Source organism: Falco rusticolus, chromosome 8 (assembly GCF_015220075.1).
Source record: "Falco rusticolus isolate bFalRus1 chromosome 8, bFalRus1.pri, whole genome shotgun sequence".
Taxonomy (NCBI): Eukaryota; Metazoa; Chordata; class Aves; order Falconiformes; family Falconidae; genus Falco; species Falco rusticolus.
In genome coordinates this window covers 57243122-57259445 of record NC_051194.1, presented here as the reverse complement: position 1 = coordinate 57259445, position 16324 = coordinate 57243122, and the positions used below count along the sequence as shown (strand labels likewise).

General features: G+C 47.6%; 1 long non-coding RNA gene across 1 annotated transcript in view; it reads left to right on the top strand.

The window, feature by feature from the left end:
* Positions 1-14933, top strand: part of LOC119151941 — a 42564-nt gene extending 27631 nt beyond the window's left edge. The window contains exon 5 of the long non-coding RNA XR_005105619.1: positions 14805-14933. This is a non-coding gene — a long non-coding RNA (uncharacterized LOC119151941). The remainder of the gene's footprint in view (positions 1-14804) is intronic.
* Positions 14934-16324: the final 1391 nt, after the last annotated feature.

Below are 16324 nucleotides of genomic sequence, written 5' to 3'. Positions count from 1 at the left end.
CTTTCGTGGGAGGCAAGATGCTGTGGCTTTGGGATATTGAAGGCTGACGAAGAGTCAGTACCCTGTCTTTAAAGAAATGCCATGCAGGCACCCCGGAACAGGCAGGGCACTGCCTGCCCTGTGGCAGCTGCCAGCCTGAGGCCATCCATGGGGATGGAGTGAGGGGAAAGAGCTAGCAATGACCGGCTGTCCAACGGGAGCAGCTAGGAAAGAAAAACATCTATTTTTCTCGCGTTGGGCTGTTGAGGCTCAAACACACTTAGCAAGTTTCCTAGCCTGCCTGGAGCCGTGGCGGGTGCCGGCAGCTGCCTGCGCTCGTGTGTGTCGTCCCGTTCCCCCCCTGCTACATGTCAGGCTGACAAAAGCTTTTGCAGGGAGCAGCGAAGGGCACGCAGGCAGACGGCTGGCAGGCGGCAACTCATCCGGCTGCCGCAGCTCCGTCATCCCCGTGGGCTCTTGGGTGTAGCACCGCGATCCCCCTGGCTTGATCCCCAGCAGCTCAGCACCATGTAGTTAATGTGGTATGTAAAGGCTTTCCCATCAGCCCTCTCTGGAGCCCAGCCATCAAAACAAGCAGCCCCCCCCCCCGGCCAGGGGAGGACAGGAAACGTTGCAACTTCAGCCCCCCCCGGCAGGGCTGGCGTCTGTGTTCCCCAGGGTTTGACAGAAAATGGTCTTTGTGCCCTGCAAAAATGTCGTAATTGCAGACAGTCTGTCCAGCCTGCAAGGAATTCACGGTCTGAGAAATACCCTCTCCCACCCAAAACGTGAGGAAAGGCGTGTCGAGGATGCATGCTCCAGCAGCTGCATTGGTGCCAAGGCTGCGCGCTGGTACGGCTGTGAAGAGCCTGAGTGATGCCAGGGATGGTAACAGGTTGCTTGAAAAGCCAGGCAGCTGGGATGGGTGCTCAGTGCCTTCACTGTGGAGGTTAAAGCACATCCACGGCCCCGCAGGACCTTTCAGTAGAGCCAAGAGCTGTGCAGAGGCAGTTGCAGGTCACTCCTTCACTCTGACAGTGGTGTTCTGATCAGAGAGCTGGGGGGCATAAAAACAGCCGGCTTTTTTCAACATTTGAGAAAACAACCCTCATCGATTCACATGCTGAAAAGAAACCCCATGCACAGGGGGAGCAGATGGCCAAGCTCCCCACCAACGCTGCTCTGCACTGCTGCTTTGCGCTCCCTCCAGCCCCGACGAAAAGCTGCAACAAGGCTCTGACTCTGAGTTACTTTTAGAATTGATTTATTTACAGTTTTTAAAAATAAAAATTTCAAACCCCAGCTAGGGCTGTGAGATTTCCCTTTTCTCAGGGGACAGGTTCAGAGCAGAAGCATGGGGTCCTGCTCCCGGTCCATGTCCAGAGGATGCTCCCGGCTGTTCAGCAGAAGGGGAACACAGCTGCAGCTCTGTGCTCTGCGAGACCTTCCCAGAGGAAACTTCTTGACTACTCACACAGAGAAACATTAGGAAGAAGTCTGATAATTTCAAGTATTTGTGAGTGGGAACTTTTTTTGGGAGAGTTTCATCGGTGCAGTAAATATTTGGTCACCTAAGAGATTTCCTGCACATCATTTGTCTTCTGATTGAATGCTCTGGCTTCATTCCGTAGCTGTTAGTGCACACAGCCAGTTTTCCCTTCTGGGTCAAAAAGGAGTAAAACCAGCCATGCAACTTAATCTTTCTGTGCCACTTTAGGGGTGGGCTTCTGTACAAATCAAATAAATCAGGGGATGCAGCAAGTGGGGAGGTCTTAAAATTTGCCACATTTGCCATAACAGTGACTCCTTCAAATGTGACAACTGACTGCTAGCAAAAATCTCGGCTGAAATCACTTAATCACTGCAAGCAGCTTGAAGCCGGGGAAAAACCCCAAGCAAATAATCCTGTGGTCTTTGGGCAAACAGTCAGATACAAGACTTGCAGCAGCACTGTTGCACTTGGAAGTGCATCTGGTTATTTTACCCAGTGTTATCATTTGGGCTAGTGAAAGCTGTACCCAGCTCTGTAAACGCTCAGTGCTCAGCTATTCAGACTACAGTAATGCTGCTTTAAATGTAGAAGATAGCAAAGACTTCCAAGGAGATCATAGTGAATGCATTTGAAAAATTGCCTGCTGCTTACAAAAACAAAAACTCCTCTTGATTCATCTTTAAAAAGAGGAGAAAAGCTGCTGGCTACCTTCTTCACCTCCCTGCAACCCAATAGCATGCTCTCCTTCATGCTATACAGGGAAACAGCAAGTCTGTAAAATGTGAATTAAACATCAGAGATATTTTGGGAGAAAAATCCCAACACCAAACATCTGTTCCTGGGTTTCCCGTGGCCAGAAGGGATAGGTCAAGCTTAGTTGGAATCGAAGTGCCTTTTGCATCCTGGTCCTCCATGCAGCTCTGCACAAGCTCAGCTCTGAGCGGGTGGATAGCCTGTGCTCTTCAAACTAGATACACACAGGAGCTCTGCCAGGATCCGTGCACAGGGTTTTGAGCTAAAGCAAATGATGGGTTCTGGACCAGACCTCAAAAACTGAATAAGTAAGCTTCTGCTGCAATGGCTGCCTTTATATTTAAGGTGAAGACAACGTGCAGAAATGGCACATTACTGTGCACAACCGTTGCCATCATGAGAAAATAACTACCTGTCCTTACCCAGCTACCAGGCTCACTTTTAATGGAGCCTGTGTGGGGAGGTCAAAGACTCCCCGTCAGAGAGATTATTACGGAATAAATCAGAGCAGCTTCAAGCGAGCAGCTTTTTTTCATTAGCCAGGGCACAGCAGAGAGATCAGGTATCAGACACTCCATCCTGGCTCATCCGCAGGGGAGGGTGGAGGAAGAGCACACCAAAACATGTATCTGCTCTGCAAAACTGTAGTGGACACAGTTAAAAAAAATATACATTTTTTTCAGCTAGATAGAATGGAATGATTTACTGAAAGTGGACATTGGATGTAGACTTCTCTCCCGTCTGCCCTGCCTATAAAGTGATCTTTCACATGCTTGTCTTTGGGAAGGTTTTAAGAGAGTATGTTGCAGCCTGGGCTTTGCTTGCAAGTCCTTTACTGCCAGGATGATCAGCTTCCCTTCCTCCCCAGGAGGTGTGGTGCAAGGAAGAGAAACAATAATTCCATGGTCCCTGGAGAAGCCAGGGCTGTGCTGTGCCTTGGTCCCTGCCCTGCAACATCATGGGCATTGGGACCCCCTTTTTGGGGGGGAGCGAGGGCAGGCTGGGGGCTCCTAGACAAAGTGCCATCCTCAAGTGGATAGATGCCTTTATCGTGGGGTGAATTATCCACTTTAAGGTCTCATTTGGGCTGTGATTCAGGAAAGAGTGATTTGCACTGTCTCTGCCTGGCTGATCGCTGGCAATACAACTTCTGCTGCAAGGATGCACGTTGCTTTAGGCAGGACCGAGGTGGTCTGGATGGAGCCGCAGAACCAGTCGCTGCTGCTGAGAGGTGCTGGTTTCCCTGGGAAATCTGAGGTTATGCTGTGGTCCTCGGGAAACTTAACCTAAATTGGAAAAGGAATAAACTGGAAGAACAATAAAAGCGAGGGAATGGAGCGAAGGGTAAACAGAGCAAGAATCATGCGTAATGTTTCCCTAAATCTGGGTCTGAAAGGCATCTAAATATAACAAATATTGAAAACTTTAATCCTGTCCAGTATAAACAACAACAAAGTGTTGGGTTTTTTTTTTCCCCTGCCTGGCAGAGAAATAGGAAAAAATTCCTTTCCAATCCCACAGGCAAATCGAGGACAGGATGAAACCCTGCCCCACGCTGTGGCATAGCCTTTCTTAACCTTTCAGGATGCTCGGGGCAGCGTCTGGGCATGGCCCCATTGAGCCCAGCTTCCCAGTTCACACTGGTTGGGCTGGGAATATCTGAGCATCTGCAGACTGCTCTCGCCAGCACAGCCTTGAAGGAGCACAGAACCAAATCCACCCTATATCATTAAGCAGACCCTTTTACGGCTGCAGCTCAAGCCAGAGTTTTCCCCTTAGTGAAGGAGCACAGGGCTGAGGAAATTTGCGGCAATAACATCTGGCTGCTCTGACCAGCTGTAAGATTTTTAACTGTGTGTGGTTGTCCAAGAGAGCTGGAAAGACCCTGTCCCAAACTGCGTCAGCTCAGAGTTGTAATAAGGGTGGGTTTTTTTTTCATTATCTTGAGGAGGGCAGTGGAGGTAGAGCAGATATCAGGAAGGGCAGCCAAAACCATGGAGAGGACAGAGCCCTTCCAGGATGGACTGGAAATGCTGGGGCTACTCAGGCTGGAGGTGGATGATGGAGATCTGCAAAATCGTAATGGCAGTGGGAAAAGCAAATCAGGGAATATTGCTTCCTCGGTGGATGCAGGCAGGAGCTGGAGCTGCTGGAGGCGTCTGAGGGGGAGGGCAGCAGTGCTCATGGATCACCCAAACAAGCATCTCCTATTGCTGTAGAAGACCGAGTGCTGGGCTAGGTGGGCCCTCGGGCTGTCAGGGGCTGGCAGGGTATTTCCCATATTGTTAAGTCCTCAAGCTTGAGATGGCATCTATATTTTTGAATACTGAAGGTCAGAGATCTTTGCACTCGTTTTCCAAACCTTGCTGGTTCTTCTTGTTTTAAAAGCTCACCACGAACCCCTGCAATGTATTCATAGTACCGTGCTGTGGCCAGTTAATCTCCCTGCATTGTATATGGGGGGACAGAGGTAGCGGCTTCCCCAGGCACTCATTCCCCTGAACAAAGCCCTTCTCTGCATATCTCCACTGAGCCAGCTCACTCATTTTAGTAGGTCATCGGCTGGCAAAATGCCTTCCAACCTTTGTAGAATATTTCAGATTGGAAGGGACCATAAGGATCGCCAAGTCCAACTCCATTAAAGGAAAACAAACCTACCTTCTCTTTAACCTCAACCCTTTGTTCTAAAACCATTTGGTTTTGTCTTAGCTCATCCTCTTCCTCATCCCACCACCCCTGAGGCATTGAGCTGAACTCTCTGCACTGGGGCTGGGCTCTGTGACCCCAGTCGATGACTGGGTGTAGGTCCTCTTCACACTGCCGATGACTTCGGGTACTGATGGGTGACACGCTGCCCACCTGCAGAGGGTCCTGCTGGGCAGATCCCCGGGGCTGAGCCTGGCTGACTCATGGTGAATGCAGAGGAGAGGGGCTGATTTGCAGGGTGGAATTCAGCATACAGCTAACCCGCAGCAAATGTTAAACTCCTCATGCTGTGTGGTTAATACAAACTCCCCTGATAGAGGCAGTGCTTAAAACTGTATCGGATTAGGTTGCAAAGACCAAGAGCTAATGCGATACAGCAGAAAAGTGGGGGTGTAGAAGGAGCTCCTTAACTGGTAAAAATGGGGGTGGAGTAGTAAGAGTTTACACCCGAAATCTTTTTCTCCTCTCAGCTCAGAAGTTTTGGCTTTTGCAATAGCCTTCCTCCTCTAAGGCCAAGGGTATGCGAAAGAAGGAGCTGCCAGCAGAAGCTGGTGACCGGCTGTGGACTCAGCTGGGTAAAGAAATCCCTCAAACACGAAAGCCGGAATTTGAGGGTCTTTTCGTGTCATCTATTTCTGATGTCCCAGAGCTGATGGTGGGAACGCTACCTTGATGTTTCCAGCATATCTGGAGGCAGGAAGAGAGTTTTTAGGAGCAGATGAATTGCTGCTGTAAAATACAGAATGTTGTGAATGAATCATGTTTACAGTAGTGCAGATGTTGGCATGTTAATAGCGTTGGAAGAAACTTAGAATGCGTGCAAACTCCTCATTTTGGTAGATTTAATTCAGGCTTAGAATAAACTGCCAGGTAGAGATAAACAGCCAACAACCAAACATAAGCTGGTCTTCGCTGTGCTATGTAGAGTTAGGCTGCAGATTTGTCCTGCGCTGGGCTGCATCGCAGCAGGTTTGGTGCTTAAAATAGATGTGGCTTCTTGGTAGGAGAGAAATTCCCACCTGCAGGTAAAAGCTAATAGCAAGCTCCTAGGCATCAGAAAGAAACCTTCCTGGAAGGGCGGAGTAAGTGGGTTTGTACCCCAGAAATGCACATCACCCTTAGGTTTGGGTTTGAAGGAGCTTATACTGCTGATGGTTAGAGGCAAGGGACTCGCTGTCGCATGGTTTTGGGGGGACAGGAGTGGTTGATGGGTGGTGAAGTGAGAGTTTTTCCAAATATGTGGCCAAGACATTGAAGATAAACAGTGTTAACAAAGCAGTGAATAAACAAAGGATGTCAATATGACCTGATTTCTATCAGTATTCACCAGTATTGAGTCAGTTCCCTGCCATGTGGCCATGGTTTCCTGTTTATACACCGCTTGCAGAGGAGATAGTCACAACAAAAACTGTACCAATCGGTGTCTGTAATTTTCTTATTTCTAGAGCTAAAACCAGCCCCCATTTCTGCAGACATGATGGAGTGGTGAAACTCTTGCTGCCTGCTGTGATCAAGCATGGGTGACTGGGCATCAGTTCTGATTCCCAGGTCCGGTAATCTAGCCACATCTTGTTAAAATCTGAAATAATTCAGTTAATTTAAATAGGGGAGAAAGTGTCATATGCTTGCAAGAAAAAAGACAAGAAATTAATTCTCTGTAATTTTTGTTGTTTCTTGTTTGACATCTGATGACAGGCGTCTCTGGAGTCAATCTTAGGAACATATGTACAAAGCTGTTTAAGGGAAAATTCTGCCTTATCATCTGTAATAATTTATACTCCCAAGGCTGCTTATCTTGTGCTGACTGGTGGGACCTCTGTGTGCAAGCTGAGCTTCTGTAATTAACCTTATTCCAGAAGATGGATACTTCTGGTACCTCCTTTGGTGCTCTTGATGGGAGAAACCTAGATCGATCAGTCATCGCTTCCCTCTCCCGCACGGCATGAGGGAATCTGCACAGGTCTTCAAATTTCCCTGCCAAAAGAAAGTGAAAACCTCACGCAGTTTTGACAGAGGATACTTGAAAGAAAGAAAGAAGAGAGTCTTTGTGGGATTATGGTAATGCAAGGTCTCTCAGAAACACCCAGCCCCAGTCTACACTACCCATGCCAGGCTTGATAGGACTTGTGGGGATGACTGTGAAGGGGTGATGTTACTTTTAAGGCATTATCCCACAGAAACATCTGCTCTGGGTCTGGTAGTTGCTCTGTATTTACTAACCCTCAGTGGAGCCCTCATTGCATGAACCTGTGCAGACCTCACAGCATGACCACCATGGGCTGGAACTGTTTAGTGCTGAGAGACGTAATGGGACATGTGGAGTTAGATGCTCCCCAGGCTCCTCCCAGCTCTGCAGCTGATCCGTCTCCTCCATCTGCTCATGAGCTGTTGTGCAGTCCCTCCCAGTCACACCTTCCCAGGGCAGGAATCGCCAGAAGAGAGTTACGTGCTTACAGCTCCTCTTTTTGGCTTCTGCTGTCTGGAAACTGAGTGACATAGGTGATGAACCAAAGATGGTTACAGAAAGGGAGTGATCACAGAGCTTGCTTTTTCAAAAAATAAGAGATTGTCATATGGGTTCCTTTCTTGGAGATCAGAACTGCCACAAAGTTTGGCAAAGCTTTCATTGGAGCAACGAAGGGCAAAATAAGGAAAGATGAATCTATTTTACTTTTAAAAAAAATTAAAAATTGAGTTACTTGGTGAGGTCTGCAGTAATTTTATTTTTTTTTTACATTGTCCAAGTTTTGTTTACCTTTGTGTCAATCTTGTGAGGATTTTGACTCTATTTTAGTGGCATATGAAGAATTTCCTGTTTGTTTGTATTTTAAGGAACTTGATGAGTATTTCCATATAAAGAAGCAGGTCTGAAAGAGAGGGTTTGTCTCAGGGAGGAGAACATTTTCCATTTTCCAGGATACCCTGAGATGATGCTACATACTCAGCCACAGAGATGTTGGCTTGCAGAAGCACTGGTGGCCAGATATGGAGGCAGGCTAAGATGCTCTCTTTCTGCTGAAGCATGCATGCTGCTGTTCATCTGCACACAGAAAGTCAAACCTTATCCTTGCCAAGTGGCTTTAATACGGTATCATCAATCCATACCGCAAACAATTAGCATTGTGGCAGTGCAAGGCACAGCTTTGACAGGGTCATTTATGAAAGTCTAAATACGGGGAGAGGAAAGCAGCAAAACTGTCAAGCCACCCCATTTCCTCTTTGTTCCACAACAAGAGCCAAGGTTATGGCTTGAACAATGGATTAACTAAAAAATTACAGGCACAGAAAACCCTGGAAAAATGAGGGAGGAAGAAGTTTCACTCCCACCTTAACAACATCTGATGTGGGGCTGCTGGGCGAGGCAGAGGATAGGCAGAAGCCACCTTCATCAAGGAAGGCTTTAAAAAATTGAGGAGTTCTTGTTGGAAGGCTCAAGGAGAGAAAAGAAGAGCCAGAAGAATGCTCATCCTCCGCCTTGGTGGCTTTAGGAGTCACCGGTCCGTGCAGCCAGTAGGTCAGACCAAGTTCAGCAGTTAATGCCTGAACTCTCCCCAAAGTGACTCCTTGCTCTTGCATATGCGTTGGCTTACGATAATCATTTCAGTTTGTTTTTATACACCATAATTACTTTGCTCTGCGGAAACATGCCTGAAACAACTGCAAAAATGCTGGAGTTAAGGCATTTCTGGAGTGGGGGTTTCCGAATCACCTCGATAATCCCTGAATCCCAAGAGATGCGCTTAGTTTTTGAGGCTCACTCTGCTTTTGGCCCCAGGTGAGGATAACACTCAAATCCATCCCTGCTCCTCGCCTCTCAGCCAGCGTTGCTGCTGCATTTCACCTCGCTGAGACCAGATGCAGTGGGGAGGACAAGTCAAAAAGCCAGAGCACCGCTATGAGTTAAGCTGGGGCTCAGCATCCTTGCAGCCGCATGGTTGAATTCCAAAGATCCCTTTTCTTTCTTCGGCGTATGCTGTGTTAATTTGTCAAGTTTTATCTATTTCTGCTACCCTAGCAGCTGCAGCGTGTGTCAAATACTCCCGGCTCCACCAGCCTTGGGCTGGAAAAGCAACAAAAGCGGAGGCCTTCAGCCTTTTTCATGTAAATGGTTTTTTCGGGGTGTAATTGTCTCGCAAACCCAACTGAAGGCACTTAAATTGGTTTAAAGGTTTGCAGTTACATGATTTTGACAGCTCCAGCCATACCCAGCTTGTTCTGGTATTCGTGGGCTCGTCACATGGATTTTTACTGTCAAACGGAGCTTTTTTTTCTATCGCCTAACATCAGTTAATAGGCACTTAAGATGAAGTAATTTCCTTTTTATTTTCTTACTCGGTCTCTGCTGATCAATGTGGGATGAGATCACCTGAATTTTATTTGAGGGGTCAAAGGAAAAATTGGCAACATCTACCTAGGGCTTTCCCGCTCCCCACACCACACACACCCCCCCCTTCTCTTTCAACAGGGTGGGATTTTTGCAGAACAATTAACATTCATTTGCTAAGTGGTTTTGCAAGCATATTTACAAGAAATGCAAAACTCCCAGGACTATGGTGGCTTTGTTTTCTACCCTTCACCTAACTTTAGCCCCTCGATTCTGCAGTTTTTATGTACGTGCCTAAGTCTCAGCTCATGCCAAGGCAACTGAGAGATTGCATGCCTAAAGCGGAACGTATCTGCAAACCTCCCTAAGGTGGAAGTGCTAAGATAAAAGAGATCTTAAGCTTTTTGAAAATGCTGATGTATCACAGCTTAAAAGTAGAGGCTGTTTAGACCTCTCAAGGTGTTGTGCAAGGGAATTTCAGTTGGAGGTGAAGAGCTTGAGAATACCACTGCCCCAGCGGATAAAGTGGGTCTCTGATGTTAGCCTTCCACTAAGATAACCCAAGGAAGCTGACGCCTCCAGGACTGTATTGTTTCACATCAACCCGTCTGCTGGCAGAGCAAAGGCGATAGCAGGGGTGTTGATTTATGAAGTGGTGGCTGAGTTCCCAACCAGAAGCAGCAGAGATGTTTCGTGTGTGAAATATGATGGCTTGGAGGCGTGCGGTCTGCCTTGAGTCCAGATGCGTGTTGAGTTTCTCCAGCCCGGTCAATGTCACTCACTGATTTGGGAACATCAAAAAAAAAAAAAAAAAAAAAGCCTCTTCCCAGCTGCCTGTTTTTCATGTAACTTGTAGGCACAGAGTGACAACAAGATCTCTTTCTTTCTGTTGGGTTTTGCATGAAGTTGGCCAATACATTCAGTAATGATTAAGGGAGCACAGGCAAATACACATATGCTCTCCCTAGGAAATGAATAAAAATGGAATTACTCCTTCCCAACCAATTCATGGACTTCAAAGAAGAAACCCAGCTGAGGGTTGTGGCTATGGAAAAGATTGACAAGGGATGGTGAGAAGGGATAAATTTAGCAGGATGGGACAAGCCAACCTGAAGACCCCCTCCCACATCATGAATATAGCCCCTTGAGAGCATTCACTGGGAGAGTCTCCACTTAATTACAGCCTAATTGCTGCTCTGGGTGCAGTTCTCATGCCTTTTGAAGATGTCTTGAGACTGGCCAGTGGAAAACTGCTCTAAAACATGGTTTTTTAAGATATCAGGCCAAGTTAAAGGAAATGTGCCAAGGAGTCATGGGTAGGATTGGAGCCTATCAAGATGTAGAGATGAGAAAACGTATTATCTTGCTCCCTCAAGTGGGAATAATTAACTGCATTTGAACACGGGTATTGTGAGTCCTGGAAATAGTCATAGGGACAGAAGCAGCAGAAGCAAACTCAGGTATAATTTAACGCTTCTTCTCCTTTTATCCATCATACTTCAGAGCAAAGGGATTTCCGCTGCAGGAGTAACCAAGTCAGAGGCGTAATACTGGGGTGGTTTAGGAATGACCTTTCATAATATTAAAAAAAAAATAAATGTTTGAAAATTAAATATCAGAAGAATTATGATGCAGAAATTAGAATTTAATGCAGAGTTTTAAACCTGATAGAAATAAAGAACTCATCCAAAGGACCTGGAAGAAATGATAGCTAATAAGAATTATGGTGGATAACTGCTTTAGTAGATCAGCGTGCTCAAGGAGAACATACAGGAGGTGGGCAAAAGCTTCTTTAGTCTGTAGCTGACCACCTAGTGTGTGGAGAAAGAGATCCAAAGGGGAGGAATGGTCAGGGCTGCCCAAGGTCAGGGGCAAGAGGATCCTACCATGACCACCCAAAGCACCACGTGGCCCCGACCAGGGCTGAGGATACTGCAGGTGCCACCCGCGAGGCAGCGGCTTGGGCTCCAGAGTTGGTGCATTAATAAAATCACCCTTGTTCAAGGTTACGGCATGAGTTGATTGCTTCTGATTAGGGATTTGTATTCAGTTGTGACATCCTGCAATTTTTATTACCTTTATGGTAATAATTGCAAATAATAAAATGACAAACTATTGTAATTAAACTTTAATTAATTACAAATCCATTACTTTTAAGTTTATTCATGGTAAGGACAATGATACTGAAAACAATTCATTAAAGCACTTGATATGTAAATTGTGAAGTAAAGCATTAATATCAGGCAGCTCATGTATTCACTTTCTGCATAGCAGTAGAGGATTTGTTTAAGGAACGACAGCTCCCCTGGCTGATTTTAAGTGCTTGCTTTAGGGAGCAGAGAAATAACCGGATACTCACGAGCTGAAATTATTCCCAAAGTCAGGGTCTGCATCCTCTAAAGCAAAACGCTAAGCAAGAAGAAAAGATATCCCTGCCCAGGCTTGCTACTGTGCATGGCTAATCACTTTAACAGCCGCAGGGAGACGTGGCAATGCTCTAGTGAGGTGGGATGGAGGGCAGTTCTCTCAGTCTGCATGCTTCAGTCCCAACGGGTAACCCTACGTAGGCAGTGCTTAGGGAGAGGGTCAGCATTGCTCTTGTAACACCAGGCAAACAAAGCACCCTTTTCTTCAGCTATAAACACCTCCCCACCTCCCCCCCAAACCACTACATTTTTATCCTACAGAACTGGTCCTTTTCTGGCAGGGCAGCAAACCTTTTATCCTGGCACTCTAAACTGAAATAATCTCATTTGTGATGGTCTATTTGTCTTCAGCTTTTGCTGACTTAATTCAGTGTAACAAGCTGAGCTGGACTCTGCTTCCCCCAGATAAGCTGAGCACAGACCGCTGTGTGTCACCACAGTAAGTGGTCCGTGTCAGGTACAGGATGCTAATGGTATGATACAAGTCCGTATCATACTATTCACATTCAGAAAGTCTCGTCCTTGGCCCTAAAGGAGTATCTTCTGCAGCAGAAGTGCCCTGTGTACCATCTCCACTGTGGCTCCTTCTCCCCAGGCAGCAGAGACGAGTCATTGCTGCTGGGTCAGGCCATGTGCTGCAGGTAAATGGCACATGGGTATTTTATCTGCCTCCTCTACTCCGTGGGAATGGGCTGCAGTCTTCACACAGAAAAGCAAAAGGATTGAGAAGTGCACAGCAAAATGCTCAGGGATGCTCAGCCCTGGAAGGCGCAGGCTGCACGATACAAAGAGTGCTGGAGGGATGCGTTGCTGCTGAGCGCAGCCTTCCCCGGAAAAGCTGGCTCGGCACCATCTCTCACAGTTAGCAGCTTTGTCCACCTCCTTCCAACAGCCTGCGGCACGCTGGCCTGGTGGAGGTCACTGTAAAGCTCTTTTCTTTCCTCCATTGCTATTTTCAGGTGGAGGCATCAGCACCATGCTGGGAAGCACAAGATAATATTAGAATTCTGCTAAAGGGGTCTGGCATTTTACAGCAGCACCCTCTGTGCTCCTAGTTGTCTGCAGCCCATGTGTAATTCTATCGAACTTTTGCAAGCTAGTGGAAGAAGAAGCTTTTCTGTCAAGGGGGAAGGCAGGAATAAAGGGGAGACGTGATCAGACAGAAAGGCACCTCCAGCTCGGACAAGGAGAGCCTAAAGCAGGGAGGCACACCCAAGGTTAATAACATGTTGCTCCACCAGCTTCTATCTAATCTTGGAAAACGTCCTCTGCTGCAAAGAAAAATGGGAAAGTGATTATGTGACTTGAAATAAGGTCCTGCTCTACTGTCTAGACAGCTTTAAAAAACATCAAGCTAGGGTGTTCCTATTTATGAAAAATGCAGCTGTACTTCTGCCTTCCTCGAGCGAGAGAAGAAAGTGGTGCACTTGAGGTCATTTGGCTGCAGTGCGCTTGCTGAGCCTGTCCATGGGAATTTATTCCTCTCTCTTTCTTTATTTGTTTTATTCCTTGTGCTGCACAGCTTGTGCTTCCAACCTGCCATCTCCAGCCCTCTCGGCTGCTGAGCTCGGTCCTCAGGGAGGCAGAGGGGGGGGCTGCCTGCACCCCGCTGCCAGCCCAGTGGGGCTGCCTGCACTGGGACAACCTGTCAGACCAGCGTCCCTGCGAGGGTCCACAAGCCAGGATGGCTGCTGGGTGCTAACCCAGGCTTTTTTCTTGTTGTACTATCGCAGTAGGGATGGCTGCCCAGAGCAAAATTGAAGGCAGCCTCCAGGTCCTTAATAGAGTCTCTTACAGACTCTCTCTTAAATTGGAAGGATTTCATTTGCCCTAAATGCAACCTCGGCAATTCCCTTCTGCTTTTTTTTTTTTTTCCTTTTTTTTTCCCCCTAGTAAATTATGTGCATAGGGTTTGACCTTTTCTTTTTCTGATGGGATCTAGGCAGGTGGAATCTGATGCCCAAATTGGCTGGGCAGGATTTTCAGCAGTGCCCAGCACCAGCAGGAGGCCTGCTGCTCAGCATCCTCTGTTAATGGGACTCAGCACCACATCACTGCTAAGGCTCAACCTTGGACGGTCTGAAAAAAAACTCTATTGATCATGGGGCTGTGTCCTACAAAAGGGGGAAATGGGTCAGCAGATATGTTAATCCCAGCTTGATCTAAAGTCTTCGGGACAGGTGGCAACCTTCATTTAATGGAACAATGAGATCATTAGGAATTTGTAATGAACTGTACCCGCAGCCATGAAAGTAGGTCACCCTTACCCCAGGAACACTTCAAAATGAGTCTGTCCCCATTCATGTGCAGCAGCAGAGATGGCCGGGGGCAGACTGACAGCTCTGTCTTGGGATTTGCTAACCAGACAATTTTAGGAACAAAACGGGGCAAATGCTAGAGCTGTAAAATGAGTTATAAGTTGACTTAAAAAGTGGGCTGATTCAGTTTGAGGCGTCAAGTCTCACTGGTCACAGGCTGTAGCCCTGCTGCCCTGGAGGGTGGCCAGTTTGGGAAGAGCCAGAGTCCCAGGTCAGGGATGTTAATCACCCAGGAAGAAAAGGGAAGAGATCCTTCCTTGGTCCCCAGGGGAAGCTTCATTCACCTCTGGGCATCATGTAGGTAACCCTATTTCCATGCCCCGAGAGCCTCCCAAAAGGTGCCTCCTCCCTGCAGCACTCTTCAGCTAGAGGTGATGCCTTCGCTGGTGAGCTTGAGGCTTTTGGATACTTTCTCCGCTGCCTTCAGGGCTGAAGTTTGGATGCTTCTGGGATTGATGTGGTACTGCTCCCATCTCAGGACACCTGAGTAGCTAGCTGAGACCCAAGGAAAAGAAGAAATGACCCCTTGACCCTTCTGTTATGTCCAGCCCATTCCCAACACAGAACTGGCTGGTAACTGACAGTTACAAACAATGGAGGTCTCCTGTGCCCAGGACTCTTGGAGCAGCCCTTCAGCCCTGCCCAAGGTCACAAGACTTGCAAGTCAAATATGCTGCATGTCAGTAAACCATCTATGAACTTTTCCCTTCTCTTACTGACACTTGTGGATGTAAAACCAAGTGCTTGTGATAGGACTACAAATCTAAAAAGCTTCTTTTCTTCCCTCCACCTTCTTTTGCCCCCAGATCTTGACATTCCTACAGTCCTATGTAACTTATTAACCACCAAGCAAGCAGCCTGCTGCCCTGCAGGAGAACAGGCAGGCTGGGGTACGGGGAGGAGAGAAGTTTGCTCAGCTAGCAGAAGTCCCAAGGCTGAAGGTAGGAAAGGTTAAGAAAATATTTTGCTAAAGATGCAATAAGCAGTAGTGGGGTTTGGAGGGTTATTTCATTTTATATATTTTTTTTTTTTAAGAAGGGTATTTAAAGCAAGCATTTTACAAATATTTATACACAAGAAACTGTGCTAGAATAATACTTTGAGGCTGGTTTGAACTCCTCCAGGAAACTGAGGTGGTGCACAGACACCACATGGACCTTGTGTGTTGCTACCAAGGATCCTTATCTTGCACCAAGTTTCCAGGAACAGGGTTCAGCTGTTGCCCATATTAACTACAGCTTTTGCCATTGCACCACCATGGCTGTGTGATGCCAGGTGGTGGTGGGTGCTTGAGTCATCAGCCTCTCCCAGCGCTGCTTAATGTGCCCTGGGCACCCAGTGGGCTGCTCGCCCCACCCACCCCACCAGTGCTTCCCAGCACAGACCTTTAGGCCGGGCTCTGTGCAATGTGCTGGGACACCCTGAAAATGCAACAAAGCTCCCTCTTTTCATGCACACCAGCACTGCCAGCTCACACCAAAGCCGCAGAGCAGAGCAGGGAGGGGAGTTGGCAAGCACCTGTGTTAGTAAGCATTGCTTCCATGGGAGAGGGGAGCTAACGATCCTCACACTCCCCCTAATTAAGGAAAGAGCAGCCCATTTCCCTTCCTAATTGTTTTTTCAGATTCACTGTTTCCACTCCAGCTTGTCTGCACCTGAGATGTTAGTCCCATAAATTTAGCAGAAGGCCCTGTAGTCTTGACTCACAGCCCCATAAGAGGCTATTTAAAACCCAGACCCTACCACTGAGACTGTCATCACTCCCTGTGAGCACATCAGGGGACCAGGCGTGCCATCTCCTTTTGTCCTCCTTTGCTGGGAAATGCTCTACAAACCCTCCCTTCCCTCTGCAGCTGGAGGTGGTTGTCCATGTCCTTTCCTTCTGGACACAGGTGTCCATAGTCTTTACCAATGCACAGAGCTTCAGCAGTCAGGAGGGGAGGGCTCCTTCACCTCCCCTCCTGGTTTTCTATTTTCACTTACATTTTCCATGCCTCTTCTGCACACGGCTCCAGGCCTCCTTTCCATACGTGCTCCAGCGCTGTCTGAGTTGCTTCACAAGGACTTTCTGCTCATGCTCTGCCAGACAGTCTGGAGACAGTTTGCTGGAGGAGTGGGAAAGAAACCAGGAAACACTTCAGGTCACCTCCTTCCCCTGCCACCTCCCTGCGAAAAGCTAGAGGATGACCTTGCAGAGAACTGCAAAGATCTGTGGTCCTGGTGAAGCTTGATGAGAAGGTAAGCAGAGGGGTTGAACCAGTCCACTGGTGGCCCACTCAGCACAGTGAGCCAGGGTCCCCCGTCTCAAGCATCTGGCTTTGGAGGC